The sequence below is a fragment of the Saccostrea cucullata genome, unplaced genomic scaffold (genome assembly GCF_032062105.1).
Source record: "Saccostrea cucullata isolate Sc308-1 unplaced genomic scaffold, CSIRO_AGI_Scuc_v1 ctg2614, whole genome shotgun sequence".
NCBI classification, from domain to species: domain Eukaryota; kingdom Metazoa; phylum Mollusca; class Bivalvia; order Ostreida; family Ostreidae; genus Saccostrea; species Saccostrea cuccullata.
This window is the reverse complement of record NW_026935637.1, coordinates 1-17,334: the sequence shown is the minus strand read 5'-3', so window position 1 is coordinate 17,334 and position 17,334 is coordinate 1.

The following is a 17,334-nucleotide window of genomic DNA, read 5'->3' as shown; positions in this document are numbered from 1 at the left end:
TTCTTTTTTCAGAGACATATATTTCTTTTTTTTTGTTTTCAATAGCAAAATATTTTAATGTATTTATTGAATAAAAGTGATTTAAAGTCATTTTTTGAAAGGATGCCCTGACCCTGGGGCGACATGTTTTATAATTTTGAAGAGACATCCTTGCTCACTATAAATGTTTGAAGAAATCCAAGTAGTAGGTTTAAAAGCATTTATTTATTTTCAGTATAAAATCATCTGAGCCCCTGCTCCTTACCCTCTATGATACCCATAACCAAGAGCTATGAAATTCACAATTTTGGAGGAAGGACCCTTGTTCATCATAACTATGTATGAAGTTATTATGTTTAATACCCAGGAAGAGAGAAGAATTAAATAAATGTATTTTCACTAGGTAATCAATAAAGCACAGCTGCTGCAACGCACTTTGAAAATATTATGCACTTTGAAAAAAATTTTCAAAGTGCGTTAAAATTAGGACAAAATCAACGCACTTTGAAAATTTTTTCAGTGCTTTAAATTTGGGATACACTCAAGGCATTTTGAAAAAAATTTCAAAGTGCGCTAGAGTAAACATCAACAATATTACCATGTGGACATTTAACGCACTTTGAAAAAAATATGTACAGCTGTATAAACAAAAATTCTAGACTTAGATATTGGTAATTGAGAGAATCAATTTTTAATAATTATATCTTTCGAGAAAACGTTCTAATTTACATGTATTGATTAACTCTCATCGAGAACAAGGAGGTCAATATATAGAATGTCTCTCAGACCAACTCTTTTTTTTACTAAGGTATCAAATTGAAAGTGAAACCCCCGTCTCCACCTCCTCCTCTAGTCAAGGTCACCTACACGTATGTCGCATCGATGGTCTCATACAGTGGGGGAGGGGGTCAAACTACTTGCGTGGCCCAGGCTAACTCCCCCAAGGTGAGCTCCTATTTTTAATTCCTATATTCTGTATATCTTTGCAAAACATTTATGTGACTAACCCAACCCCCCCCCCCCTCCCCCGGTATCGATGCCTATGCTACACACAAATATATGTATTTGCATAACTGTTGTGACGTTGAAAACTTTCAATAAATTTCATAGTTTACATTAAATGCATGCAAACTGGAAAAAATACAGTAAACATTTAAGACAGAAATAATTTTCAAAGTGTGGAAAAATCAAAATCGCTTACTTTCACATCCTGAAGTGACCTTATCACCGAAAAGTTACTAGTATCCCACAGATTCAATTATTTGCCATACCTAAGATTTTCAAGAATACTGACCAAGCTACATGTTTACACATTTTTTAAAGTGCGTTAATATGGTCGATTTCAACGCAGTTTGAAAAGAAATTTTATTTTTTCAAAGTGCGTTGATTTGGTCACAAATTAAACGCACTTTGAAAAAAATTTCAAAGTGCGTAATTTTTCAAAGTGCGTTGTAACACACCGCCTTATGACCAGAACTCTTGACCCCGGGACCAGGAAATTTACAATTTTGGAAGACAAATCGTTGATTATCATATTTGTGTATTTAGTTAATTTGTTTAATACCCTGGATTAGAGGAGAAGACTTTCGAAGAATTAATGCATATTCACCTTATGATCAATAGACCCCGCCCTTAGGATTAAATGCAAAGGCATCCATGGTCGGGGCTTCGAACAAATATTTTCAAAAGTTGAGGGTTTCAGGTCGCTTAATTTCCCATATATAAATCTGGGACAAAACCCTTAATTTTGGGAGCCAAGTGTGCAGAACTCCGAGATCTTTTGAATTTCAGATTGTCAGGAAACTTAAAGTTAACAAGAGGCCCATGGGCCACATCGCTCACCTGAGCATTGTGGCTAGGAAAAAGGAAAAATTGTTTTATTAATGAAAAATGTAAATCCAAAAGTAGTCCCATGACCAATCATGGCTTTGCTATTCTTGGAAGATGATTTTTAAAGAATTTTCCTATATATTTCTATGAAAAACTTTGGTCTGCCATTGTGTCCCCACCCTACCCCAAGAGTCATGATTTGAACAAACTTAAATTTACACTACCTGAGGATGCTTCCGTATAAAAATGATCAATTGTGGCTTTGTTATTCTTGAGGAGAAGATTTTTAAAGAATTTTCCTATATATCTATGTAAAACTTTGTTGGGCCATTGTGACCCCGCCCTACTCACGGGGGTCATGATTTGCACAAACTTGAATCTACACTACCTGAGGATGCTTCCATATAAAAATGATCAATTATGGCTTTGTTATTCTTAAGAAGATGTTTAAAGAATTTTCCTATATATATATCTATGTAAAACTTTGGTCGGCCATTTTGGCCCCGCCCTACCCATGGGGGTCATGATTTGAACTGATTTGAATTTAAACTACCTGAGGGTGCTTCCATATAAATATGATCAATTGTGGCTTTGTTATTCTTGAGAAGAAGATGTTTAAAGAATTTTCCTATAATATCTATGTAAAACTTTGGTCCACCATTGTGACCCCGCCCTACCCATGGGGGTCATGATTTGAACTGATTTGAATTTACACTACCTGAGGGTGCTTCCATATAAATATGATCAATTATGGCTTTGTTATTCTTGAGAAGAAGATTTTTAAAAAACTTTCCTATGTATTTCTATGTAAAACTTTGGTCCACCATTGTAGCCCCGCCCCACCCCGGGGGTCATGATTTGAACAAACTTGAATCTGCACTACCTGAGGATGCATCAATATAAATATGATCAATTATGGCTTTGTTATTCTTGAGAAGAAGATTTTTTAAAGAATTTTCCTATATATTTCTATGTAAAAATTTGATCGGCCATTGTGCCACCGTCCTTCCCCCGGGAGTCATGTTTTGAACTAACTTGAATCCACACTACCTGAGGATGTTTCCCAATAAGTTTCATCTTTCCTAGTACAGTGGTTCTTGAGAAGAAGATTTTTTAAAAATACCACCAAATTTTCATAAATTCCCAATTACCTCCCCTTGAGCGAAGGCGTGTTCCTTCATTTGAACAAAAGTGAATCCCCTTCACCCTAGGATGCTTTGTGGCAAGTTTGGTTGAAATTGGCCGAGTAGTTCTCTAGAAGGCGTCGAAAATGTGAAAAGTTTACGGACAGACAGACGGACGGATGCCGGACAAAATGTGATCAGAAAAGCTCACTTGAGCCTTTGGCTCAGGTGAGTTAAAAATTGCATGTAGAAAAAGGGATTTTGTTATGCAATTCATCATATTTTGTATTTCGAAATGCATTTGTTTTGACAATGCTGTCATTCCCCAACATGTAATTTTATGCAATAGGTTTTCACATAATTTCATACTAATAAATAAATGAATAATTCAAGAAGTTTTGCTTCCTTCCATTGCTTCTATCAGACTTTTACACTAAAGAGTGTAAATGAATATATTTTACATAAAAGTACGAAATTGGGTATTTATACATACATGTATGATTGAAATCAAAAGGTCGAAATTGCTTTCAAGAAACTTCTTCAAATAAAGAAAACTCAGCTTTATGAAGTATATAAACATTGCTTGATAATCATTTTTTAAAATTGTTTTTCTAAAGCTAAATTGCATGAAAAAATGTAACTTTATGATTTTTTTTTATGCTACACACTTGATCAAAATTTAGTCAATAATCTCTGACACAATTATTTTTTCGAGGAAAATTTTTGCTTGTAATTTGTTTGTGATGCATTGTTACTTTTTTAAAGTGCGTTGCCACAAAAATGTTACAACGCACTTTGAAAAGTTACGCACTTTGAAAAAAATTTCAAAGTGCGTTAAATTTGAAACCAATTCAACGCACTTTAAAAAAAATAAAATTTCTTTTCAAAGTGCGTTGATATCGACCATATTAACGCACTTTGAAAAAATGTGTATGGCTTCGTCAAAATTCTTGAAAATCTTTGGTATGGTCAATAATTGAACCTTTTGAATAACTTTTCGGTGATAAGGTCACTTCATGATGTGAATGTGAGCGATTTTTATTTTCCCATACTTTTAAAATTCTTTCTATCTTAAATGTTTTACTGTACTTAATTTTTTCCAGTTCGCATGCATTTAACGTAAACTAAAATTTACTTTGTTTTGAAAGTTTTCAACGACACACCAGTTATGCAAAAACATATTTTTGGGTTAAGCATAGACATCAGTAGCGGGGGGGGGGGGGGTAGTCACACAAATGTTCTGGTATATAAAAAAGGAATTAAATTAGGGGCTCACAATGAGGGGTGGGGGTGGGGCTAGGTCACACAAGTCGTTGACCCCCCACTTTGTGAGACCATCGATGCGACATACGTGTAGGTGATCTAGACTAGGGGGGGGTTCCACTTTCAATTTGATACCTCAGCAAAAAAGAGTTGGTATGAGAGACATTCTATATACTCATCTTCTCCTTGTTCTCTTGTCCCGTGGGGATCCGGGTTAGAATAGGTCCTCGGTACCCCCTTGCTTGTCGGAAAAGGCGACTAAATGGGGCGGTCCTTCGGATGAGACCGTATAAACCGAGGCCCCGTGTCACAGCAGGTGTGGCACGATAAAAATCCCTCCCTGCTCAAAGGCCGTAAGTGCCGAGCATAGGCCTAAATTTGCAGCCCTTCACCGGCAATGGTGACGTCGCCATATCAGTGAAATATTCTGGAGAGGGACCTTAAACAGTATACAATCAATCAATCAATCTCCTTGTTCTCAATGAGGAAAATTAAAACTTTTTTTCGAAAGATATAATAATCAAAAATTGATTCTCTCAATTTCTAACATCTAAGTCTAGAATTTTTGTTTTATACATATTTTTTTCAAAGTGAATTAATTGTCCACATGGTAATTTTTTTTTTTCATAGTGCGTAATTTTTTCAAAGTGCGTTGCCACAAACATCTTAATAGAGATTGTTCTATCTGACGTATCCGTATAAGTATACGTATCCGTATCCGTATCGAGATATGAAAGGCATCTCGATCCCGATGTCTAAACCATTTAATACAATTTCCATATCTGTTTGTCGTTAAATAAGCCACAGTCCATGTATTAGAAAATAGCAAATAGAAATTTTTGTATTAAAAATAATAAACTGCTGTACACCATTTCGTAATAAAAATTATCTAAAAAAAGAAAGAAAATGAAGTCAAGTATAAAATATTTTGTTTTATAATTATATTGTTTTAAAATTAATTTCATTTTGCTTCAAAATATTTGTAGGAAATCCCCTTTCTCTTTTTCCTCTCGCTTAATATCTAACATCTTTTATTGATTTTGTCTGTATTTTTCATTTGCCATGTAACGGCTTACCAATTACCCCCCCCCCCCCCCGACCACCACCACACACAAACTGAAATACGAAATACGTTATCATCAACGCGATCGATAAAACGTTGTAGCCGTTTTTCAAGAGACTGTTTAAACTGATTTCATAATTAGCTTCAGGACCGTTATAAGTATTGAGTATATGCTTTGTAGAGCCTGTGTAACTTCCCCTCCCCTCACATTGGCGTCAGAAGCAAATTAAAAGTAGGGAGGGGGCTATTTGGAAGAGAAAAAATTAGCCCTGAAAAACCTTGACAGACAAAAAAGTACTAAAATACTACTATGTGTATGTGTGTGTGTGTGTGGGGGGGGGGATGTCGAACTTTTTTCATTGCCATTTTTTTTCAAACACTAGTACTACCACTTACCCTTCTTTGACTGCAATACAGCGTGCCTGTTGAAAGTGGGGAGGATGCTTATCCTACCCTCAATGTTCAATGCATTGTGGCAACGCACTTTGAAAAAATTACGCACTTTGAAAAAATTTTTCAAAGTGCGTTAAAATTTGGACAAAATCAACGCACTTTGAAAAAATTTTTCAAAGTGCGTTAATTTTGGGACCAACTTAACGCACTTTGAAAAAATTTTTCAAAGTGCGTTAAGAGTCTACATCAATATATTTTACCATGGAGACACTTAACGCACTTTGAAAAAAAGTCATATTTTAGTCATGGAAAGCTTTTATTTGTTATTTATGTTTTAAAAAACTAAGCCTAACCCTAACCTAAAAAATGAATTGATTTTACTCCCCTCAAAAAGAGGAGAAGACGGGTATAAGATCTCTATGTCCAAATCTTTATCTTTCCAATACATAAGTGTCGGTAACAAACGGGGAAGGGGAGCAATAAACCTAAAAAGGGTACGCTGCATTTTCAATGCTTATACGATGTATATATATTTCCAAAATAAGTGGGGGGCTTAGCCCCTCCCATGGTCCTTTGCCCAGTCTCGATGTCTATGCTAAATTCAAAGCATTCATATAATTATGTATTTACCTAACTGGTATGACGTTGAAAACTTTCAATAATAAATGAATAAATTAAAACCGATGAAAACTAGAATTTTTTAAGTACCGTAAAAAGCATGAGAGAGAAAGAATTTTCATAGTTTTGAACAATCAAATTGGCCCCTTTTTATTATGATAAATGCTAAGTTGCTTGAAGCTGTCCTCTGTTTGTGTCCCCTATACACCTTTACATCTACTTATTAAAGATTAGAATTTAAACAAAAAAGGAGAAGAAACGAATTAATGAACTTAAACAATTGTCACTCTTTTTTTAAAGACCCTTTAATTTTCCCTTTCATTTTATCAAAACCTTACAGTGACTTTATCATAAAAAAGTTATTAAACCAGGATCTGTTATTTATCAAACCGATTATTTGGAGTAATATTGATCAATCTTTACATTTTTTTCAAAGTGCGTAATATGGTCGATATTAACGCACTTTGAAAAAAAAATATTTTTTTCAAAGTGCGTTAGCTTGGTCCCAAATTTTAACGCACTTTGAAAAATTTTTTCAAAGTGCGTAATTTTTCAAAGTGCGTTGTAACAATGCATATATTAAGTGTATCTTTGCCAAAAAAAGTGGGAAGGGGGGGGGGGCTGCCCCCCCCCTCCCCCCGTACCGACGTCTGTCCCTCATGTGTGCATGCCTCACCATGTGCACACACAAAATTTGATAAGTTAAACGTCTTTTGACTTTCATTCATTAACATCATTTGTGGTTTAATATAAAAACTATTTCATAATACGGTATTCAACTCTCTTTTTATGCACAGAATAAAATAATTATGGCTCAAAATTTTCAAAATAATACATCTTATTTTGCTAAGCCTACTTGTCCATCGTGCTAATTTTCTTTTCTTTTTTATCTTACTTTCTTTTTTATATAGTATATTAATTTGGCCGAGATCGAGATCAGTGTGCACAAATTATAGAATTGAAGAGAAGGAACTGCTTCAATGTAGCCAAGAAAAAAATTACACATTAAAGAAAAATTACAATGATAAAATTTCTAAGTTTTTCATGTTCAATTTCCAAGCTCATTGAAACCATATGGATACGCATAGGCGTCGGAACCGGGGAGGGGGGGGGGCGCTTAATCCCCCTCCCATTTTTTTGCAAAGATGGACATAATATAAGGTATTAAAAATTGGGGTTTACCTTTTTTGTTGGTTTAGCCCCCCCTTTCAATTAGCGCCCCCACTTTCTATTTCCTTCCGCCGCCCATGATACGGCTATCGACCTACAATTTAGGGAGTATTTTCAAACCGCCCCAGAATTACCAGCTATCCATTTTTTTTTGGAGGGGGGGGGGACTATGACCATCAAATACCTGATAATGAATGGCATAGAAGATGATAAAAATGGAAAAGAGGATGGACATTTTCGGTGAATCACCCATACACATTTGTTTTGCCATACAATGTATGGTTAAATCTTTCCCAGTCAATGTACAACTACACGTATTTACAATTTACAAGTTTGAGTTTAAGAGGTTTAACTGTATATATCATTATATATTATTGGAGATATGTCGAGTTCTTGTAAATGTTAATTCGAGAATGAACAATGAAACCCTAATATTGAGAAAGAGAGAGAGAGAGCGAGAGAGAAAGAGCGAGCGAGAGAGAGAGGTGAATCTAGAAATATTTTCGAACTATTTTTTTACACATCTAAATTAAAAAAAAAACATACTTGTTTTTAGAATTTTATTTTTAAACATTTACACACGTTCGTTTTCTTGTTTGTTTATTCATTTGTTAGAGACAAACTCGATTAGTAAAAGGAACTTTGTCCGCCACTTTCCTCCATCTAGTCAAATCTGCGAGTCCCTATTCTGATAATTTACTTAGTCAGTGTACAGTGTAATGAATTGTCATCTGAGAAGACGGAGTTAATTATGCGCTGCACACCACTCGGTGACGATAAAAAAAAATCATGACTGGAGAAAAGATATCAATTAAAGACATAACAATAGTTGCACGGGTCAGTGCAGTATACAAACAAACACAATATATATGTACGTAACTATATTACTAAAAAAAGAAAATGTGAATTAGATAAGGAGCACAAAAATGTATCGCCATTTCTGTGACAATAAAGCAATCAGGTGAAACGAATGCAATGGGTATACACGAGAGAAGGTATAGGACACTCAAATGTACATTGCCTATACACGAGTATATACACGAGTCGTGTTCACATAACTTATCAGATTACAAAATAATAGCCAATTAAAAAAATTAGAATATATAAAACAGAAAGAATGCAAATATATAAACTATTTTTTACATACTCTTGTTTTATCATTCGATATATATATCATTGGACATCAAACATACTTTCGGTTTATATAAATTGCATATACAAGTGCGTAATTTTTGAATGAAAGAACGTGTATGCAATAAAAAAAAAACTATCAAAAAGTCCATCGATTAGATGTAATAAACCTTTATTGTAAGGAAATTTTGTGGTTAGTTACTTACATTTAATTGATTCCACTTTCATTGTATACTTCGGTTTTTCCAATTATAATTATTTAACTTCACCTTGATTTAAATGTCAACAATTGAAGTGCGTCGGATTCCGGAGTAGTCTAGTTCAACGGGACGCTCGTTTGTGATAATCATTAAAACGTGAGGCAAGGGAGACAATTGCTTTAATGCCTTTTTGCAATGCAGCTAGGCTAACGACTACCAGAGGTACATCAGTATATGCAGAGCTTCGGGAAATCGATTATGACTTCACGATTAAACTGTATGAAATAAATCTCGGCGAATAAATACTTATTTTCTTTTTCATACATTAAAGGAATAACTGTCTATTTTATGATGTGATCAATCGAGCGGCTTGCACGATAATTTGCCTAAATGCCGAAGGCATTTATGCATAAAATTATCAAGCAAGCCATCGATTGATCATCGTCATGAAATTAAAAAAAAATCTGACAGTTATTCCATATATACTGACACGCAAAAGAAACGCAACATCCTAATTTAGTGGGAAATAATTATGTAAAGTAAAGAATTTTGTATCTTAAAATTATAGATATCTTCAATTTGGTAAATATCGGTAATTTAACGGTTGAACGATTTTCGTACTAAAACCGGAAGTCAAGTTTGAATCTGCTTAACAGAAATCAAAAATTGCATGTTTAACAAAGCTTCATCTTGCAGATGGAAATTGAAGTCATTCAATTTCTAACTGTAAAATGTTAAGGACTTTGAAAGTTTTGTCCTTCAGAACCTGAAATTCTAGAAATGTAACGAATTTTATTTTGTTTTCTGTGAACGAAATTAAAATTTCACTGTAGAAATCATCAATCAATTAATTTATGTGGAGTAGATTTTTTGAAACATGTAAACGAACAGTATTCAAAATCAGAAATTCATAACACAATACAAAATAGGAGCAGTGCAAACACGGACCTCCAAAACATCAGAGGTGGGATCAGGTGCCTTGGAGGAGTGAGCATCCCCTGCCGACCAGTCACATCCTCCGTGTGCTCCTTGTTATGATCGGGAAATAACGGAAAGAAATTCATACACATTTTATTCATCAATTTTATTTTTGCATTATTATACCGTTAGATGGAAATTAGGGTCATTGTTGACCAGCATGTTCAATGATGTGAAATGCTGATACGTATTCCCAAATAGCAAGCTCTGATTTTCTGCCCTTAGGCGATTGAAACCGCGGGTGTTGATACCATGTAATAAACATTAATCGGCCAGGTACATGTAAACACAAGCAAAGAAAAAAGAAATAAATCACAACTCCCGGTATTTTCAACTCTTTATTTATAAAATAGATATTCTCTTTTAATAACTTGTTCAAAAATTAAAAACTACCGGTAATTCATAAATAAATTCCCTGCTGTTTATTCAAATTGTTTGAATTATGGAAGAATGGTAGCATAGTTTTATTTCATGGTCATTTAATAAATTGTTAGGCTTTATTTTTGGGTTGCATGGGATGCTTTTCTAGAGTGGTGCTCGTAAAACATGAAGTTTTTCAATTATAAATCTTATATCTAACTGTATATAATGATTATTTTTTAATCGTGTCAATGCAAATTTTGAGGGCATATAATTTTAGAATATATCATAAAATAGACCTACATGTAGATATTTTTTTCTCATAAACCTGTAGTTTATTTTTAGGGATAAAAATCCTCTTCTAACTTCCTTACTTAATAACTTTATTTAAAAAAATAGTTTTACTACATTTGTGGAAATGTACAGTCTCTGAAAATATTTATTAACTATAATATTCTCTACTGATCAAAAGATTGTAAGAAATCCTTGCTTTTTAATAGTTTAAACTCCTCTCTGCTGCAAGTAAACAAAACAACTGGAAGCCTGCAAATTCAGAATACACAAATGGGCGGAGCTATCATGTCAATCAAAACTTCTTTCACGCATGAGTGAACAAAACAGACCCAGAAAGCAATCCCTGAGACTGCTGGGACTGTACTTTAGAGCAGTCCCAGGGCAGTCCCAGAGCAGTCCCACAGCGATCCCAGTGCAGTCCCAAAGCGGTCCCGGGGACTTGGGTGTCAGGTTGGGTCTGGTCGGTACTATATATATATATATATATATATATATATATATATATATATATATATATATATATATATATATATATATATATATATATATATATATATATATATATATATATCGTTGTTCAAATAAATAATTTTGATTCTTTGGGATTAATAGAAATATTAAAAACTGACATGGGATTTTGAAGAATTTCTTCCTTAGAAAGGGATCTATATATCTGTATAAGTTGGATTACCACTTGAAAAATTAAATCCAAGTTTCTCTAAAATACAATTTATATAATGAACCTTACATAAAAGACAATGTTTTTACCTGCTTTGTCAGCAGGGACCAGTGCGTACTGATCATGTAATCTTTCTAATTCTTTTTTGCTTCTGAATTACTGAATACGGAAGGATAGATGCAGGCACCATCTTTTCATTTTGGACATTTTCTATAGTTAAGGTATTGTTGGGAAAAAAAGTGTGGGGGGGGGGCCGGCCCCCCCCCCTGCCACCCCCCCCCCACCGGTTGCTACGTGCCTGAGATGGTTTTCATATTTCCCCTCAATCTTTTAATACGCGATTATATAATAAATCTGAGCCATCTTAACAAAGAATTAATGTAGCTTTTTTTCATTTCTAGCTTACTAGCCTAGCATAAATCCGTAATATCTATAAAATTCCGATGCCAGTTGAAGGATCGAAGTTCCCTATATTAAGGACCTTTTAAAATAAGTGATCTCAGGTCCTCATTATGAACTATATTAACGTCATAACGTCATAACGTCATAACGTGTCCAGCAGGACTATAGTTATAGGGTGAAGAAGAACATGAACACGATGGAGGATTGCGACTCTACGGCGATCATCCCGATCAAGCCACGATCTGAATTTTTTTTAGATCGGGGCAGATCGCAACCGATCGGCGTCTAAATAGAGCAATTTTCGCAAATTATAGTCTTCGCGACGACCGATCTTCGATGTCGCTACGTCAAACGCGATGCTAACACGCTTCTAGTACGATCTTACGCAGACCGTTGCCGACAAGCGGCCATGTTTACTGCGTTTACGCTGCCACTACGACATTAAAGACCATACTACGAGGCTACACAGACCTAGATGACTGTACGGCGATGTCGCTACGGTGGTGCCGATCATATTACGATTGTATTACGCTTCTAGTACGATTTTGACGATGAAGTAAATGTAAATCTATGTATCTTGCAACCGCAGATTTTTGTACTACGATTTTAGCGATGATACATATCTTGCAACCGCATTTTTTTAAGTGTCTGTTTACTAAATTGTTTAAGGGCATTTTCAATTTAACTGTAACAAGATGTGAAAATTCTCAGTTGCACATGATCGTCAAGTATAGTGTCACCCTTCACATGTAGTTTACAGATGATGAAGCGCTATAAGAACAAACTCCTGTCTGATAGGTCGTGATATGATCGGCGTAAGGTCATTGAAGGTCTTCGTAGGATCTTCAGGAACGTAGAGAGATCGTAGTTAGAACGTAGTACGAACATAGAGGGAGCATTGTATGAGCGTACTTGGTAAGTTCCTACGCTCTTACGGCGCTTTAATACGATCACGAAGATCTCTCTACGATGCTTCCGTGCTGCTTGTACGATTACGGCTCTTCTACTACGCTCCTTTTACGACTTAACTGCGATTCTTGTTGACCACGATCCCGCTACGCTTGTTTTAAACATGTTCAAAATAAGCATGATGAGAGCGTAGAGCTCTCCGATCATGAAGACCCAACTGCAATCATACTACGCTTATGACGACTGCACGACGTTTCTCCTGCGATTTTTCCCGATCGGCCACGCTTTCAGCCACGCTTTGATCGTAGTAGAAGCGGCGTCTATGTGTGAACGGGGGGTAACCATGCCAGGTTAAAAACTTCGGGATTAAACAGTTTTAAAGCAATGGTCGATGTATATATGAAGGAAATACAAGGTTTGACCCTTCTCTGATAAAAATATTGCTTATATTAACCGCGTCAATTTCTTTATTGGCAAATTGCAGTTTTAGAAAAAAACGGATTGCTTTAGCTGCATTTTCTTCAGTAAAACGTGGGGGTTTAAAAATCTTTTGATTTGCAGTATCCATAATCACAGATTCGAGCCTATATTTTGGTGTCGAGGAATCAAAAAAAAAATTTCAAAGTTTGGTGCGAATAAGATATAGACCTAACTGTTCATTTACATTAGATAGCAATGAATCAAAAGAGACATCGTGTATTACAGTTTTATTAGGTCATCTGTGTAAACTCAGGTGACCTATTGATATCCGTTTTCCATGTTTTCGTCCGTCGTCGTTCGTCGTGCGTTAACATTTAAATATTTTCATCTTTATCTCTGAAACCGCTGAACCAATTTCAACCAATTTAAGTACAAAGCATTTATGGATGAAGGGAAACAAAAATTGTGAAGTTCATGGTCTCCGCCCCCTTGGACTTTGGGAGTGGGGCCAAAAAAACCATTAAAATAAGTGCAATATTTATAATTCTTCCTTGTTACTCCTGGACATCAAGCAGTCAAACTGTTGGTATGATTGTAATTAACATTGAGTCGTTTATCAAAATTGTGAAATTCATGGCCCCAGGATCAGGGATTCTAGTGCTAGACTGGGGCTAAATAGATTACATGAATAAAGTGAAAATGCATTATTTCTTTGAAATTCTTTTTTTCTGCTCCTGGGCATTAAATAAACTAATCAAGTGCATAGATAAGTTAAATATGGCTGCCTCTTACAAAATTGTGAATTTCATGATACCAGGGTCAGCGGTTTCTAGTGCTACGGCGGGGCTGTATTGATTATATGGTGAAGTAAATAATTTTTTTAAAAAATTTCTTTTTTGCACCTGGGTATAAAACCAATGAACTATGTACATAGTTATAAAGAGGAAGGATGTCTCATTGAGATTTGTGAATTTCAGGGCCCCTGGGTCAAGGGTTCTTGTGTTGGGGAGGGGGAGTAATGAATGGAAGTAAATTTAAAAGAAAAAATCGCCGAATTTTTTGTTCCTTTTTTAGAAAAAAATATTAAGTAATCTTCAAAACATATATTTGTATGGACCAATAAACTAAACATTATAAAACACGATTTTTATGCCCCCGTAAAGGAAGTTTCGGGGGTTTATAGTTTTCGTCATGTCCGTCCGTCTGTCTAGCTTTCTCTCTGTCTGTCTCACTGTTTGTCATATATATGTCCACAAAAACATTCACCTTGCTTATATCTTTAAATTTAGTGGAGCTATACCTTTCATAATTCATATATTTTTTCCTTTTGACCAGACCTTTCTTTGGGTACCACAAAATTTGACCTTCTGACCTTGATCTTGGAGTTTGACGCACTTTCACACAAAAATTTCAAAGTTTTACTTTGGCCATATATTTTGAACAGTAAATACCAGGACATTTATATTTCACATATATAATTTTTTGTTGCAAAACCTTTCATTGGATACCAACAACCTTGACCTTTTGACCTTGACCTCGGTTATTTCCATACATATGAAAAAACAAATACCTTAGCCATAACTTTTTAATGGTAATGGGATAGGACTTTCATTCTTTACATCGTTATCCTTGTGAGAAGACCCTTTTTAGGATACCCAGAACTTTGACCGTTTGTCCTTGACCTTGGAGCTTGACCTACTTTTAAAAAGGAAACTAGACAAGAAGTATTAAAGGTTTAGGGCTAGTGCTTTCATGCTTTACATATTTAATGCCTGTGACAAGACAAATGAGCAGGTGGATACAAAATTATATAATAAGCATAAAAAATTTGTATCGTCCTTGCCAACAAAAATTATAACAACTCATGTACTGTTTGCCAAATTTCAAACAATAATCACTGATGATGTATGATTGAATTTAAGACACATAGCAAATTTGATAAACACGATTTCGGGAGTAGTTCACACTGTTTTAAAGAAACGTTTGACAGCAAAATAGCATAGTACTGAAAGGTCACCCTATGTTTTGAAAAAATGAGTGAAAACGACAGCGTGTAAGAATATTTAAACAATTATTTAAAAAAAAAATAAAAAATTGTAGTTATCGAATTTGAAATTCAAACAGATAATGAAACTTGAATTTACTGCTTAAAACCCTCGAACCAAAGTTTACACTAAGACGTACTTGACAAAAACGGCAAAAGTCTGAGAAGAACAAAGAATTGCAAGAACACAAAAACAGATTTAAATGCAATTTTCTTAAATATTAATGGTCTTGTTGTTCAAATTCGTATTCGGGGAGGCAGTTTAATTTCTGGAAGAGTCTAGAAAGTAAAATGTTTGCAAAAAAATCGAAAGGTTAATGAGAGGAAGGGACCAGAATAAGGAATCCACGATATTAAATTTCTTCATTACAGCGTCCAAACCCGCACATTAAAAGGAGTGTTTGGGGTAAACAGAAAGTGAATTTTTTTCACATTAACAATATTCGCCAGATCTTTCGCCTTTTGACTTGTTTCATTTTCCAAACTTGAAAAGACACCTTTCAGAACCACAAAACTAGTCCAGGAAATCATAAGATCTGCCATTTTCCAGTATACTAAGGGTCATACCCAAAATGACTTCTAAAAACAATCAGAAGTTGGATTAAATATTTTATGGACATGCGTTTCAATTAAAAGAGAATATTAAGTTAAATTATTAAATCATTAAGACAAAATCATTGAAAAGCGTCTTTTGCTTCTTCCTGAACACCGAGGACATTATTTATTGAACAGCCCTCGTACACATACATGTATGTATTCATTGTGGCAAGACCTTTCATTGGATACCAATAACCTTGGCCTTTTGACCTTGACATTAGAGATTTCTGGACTTCTGAAAAAAAACATAGCTTTGGCAATAACATTTGAACACTAAGGGCTAGGGCTTTCATACTTCACATATGTAATAATTGTGAAATGACCTTTCATTTAATACCAATAACCTTGACCTTTTGACCTTGAAGTTTGACCTACTTTTAAAAATTTTTAACACTGTTATAATCTAGTGCGGGACAGGGAGACAATATAAACCTAGGTCCTGAGTTGCAGTAGATGTTGGCATGAAAAAGATATCTCACTGCTCAATGCCCCTGGGAGCCGAGTATAGGTATAAACTTGCTACCCTTCATCGGCAAGTGACTGCAATATATATAATCATTGAAAAATTCTCCAGGGACAATAAAAACATCAAAAAACTTTTACCATTTTTTTTTTAAATGAGGATACTAAATTGGTAAGGCAACTTAATTAAAAAAAGCAAGAATTAAAAAAAAAAAAAAAACAAAAACAAAAGTTCTCCTTTTTCTTATTCTTGTGTACATTCAAAAGGTATTCTGATTACCAGTATCTGAACAGACTGAGTCGGTTTACTTGTACCATGAAATATATGGAGAGAACGAACAGCACTCGAGCGCAAATAATATATATTTGGAGCAGAGCAATCACGAACCTCTAAAAATTCAAAAGTTGGTTCAGGTACCATGGAGGAGGGAGCATCCCCTGCTGACAGGTCACACACACCGTGTGCTTCTTGTCATTATCGGGAAATAACGGAAAAATCAATTGCCAATTTAGTGTGTATATATATATAATGGCCTACCAATAGCATGAAACCGAAGATGAATAATTATTTCATTTCTTAATAATTTCTTAATAAAAAGAGAATCTATGAATATTTTCACCAGGATATTTGTATGAAATTTACATTACTTTTTACAATATCTTGATAAAAATGCACTGCTCATAGGCGTCAATGTAAAATTTAAGGTACAATTTATGGGACAATAGACCCTTTTCCTGTGGCATATTTTGCCTAGGAGTTATTCCCCTTAGCCGCCATCTTGTATGGCAAAATAGTGAATTTACCTCTTTGAGGAACCAATTTTAAACATGAATGCACGAAATATATGGGGGAAAATATCCACAATCTTATGATCATGAATTAATAGATGCTTTAACAAACGTATATTCATCAGAAAAATAGCATTATCTTTACCTCAGTAATCAGTATAACAAATTGAACTTGGTTGAATAATGAAGGGATCTGGGAATGTTACCCTACAAAATTGCACCTAAGGGGAATAACTCCTAGACAAAATATGTCATAGGAAAAGGGTCAATAGTCAAATTTTTGTAAACTCCTTTGGTGGAGTATGTTTATTTCATAACATCTTTAAAATGCTACCATGATTATTTTTTTTTCGGGCCATTTAGTTATCAGGTACAAGATATGGTCGTTATACACTGAAAACTTCCAAAGAACGAAACTAGACAAAATAGTAAACAGTAATAGCATGAAAACCATTTCATTTTCTTTTAAATTTATTGCTTTGAAAAATCATCTTTTCCTAAGAAATATTTCTTTAATCTGGTCTCTAAATTTAGAATCAAAATAACTGTATATAAAGGGATTAACAATATGATTGATAAACACTAAACGACGCAAATATATCCATGCCAAAGATTGTGTCTCATTAAAA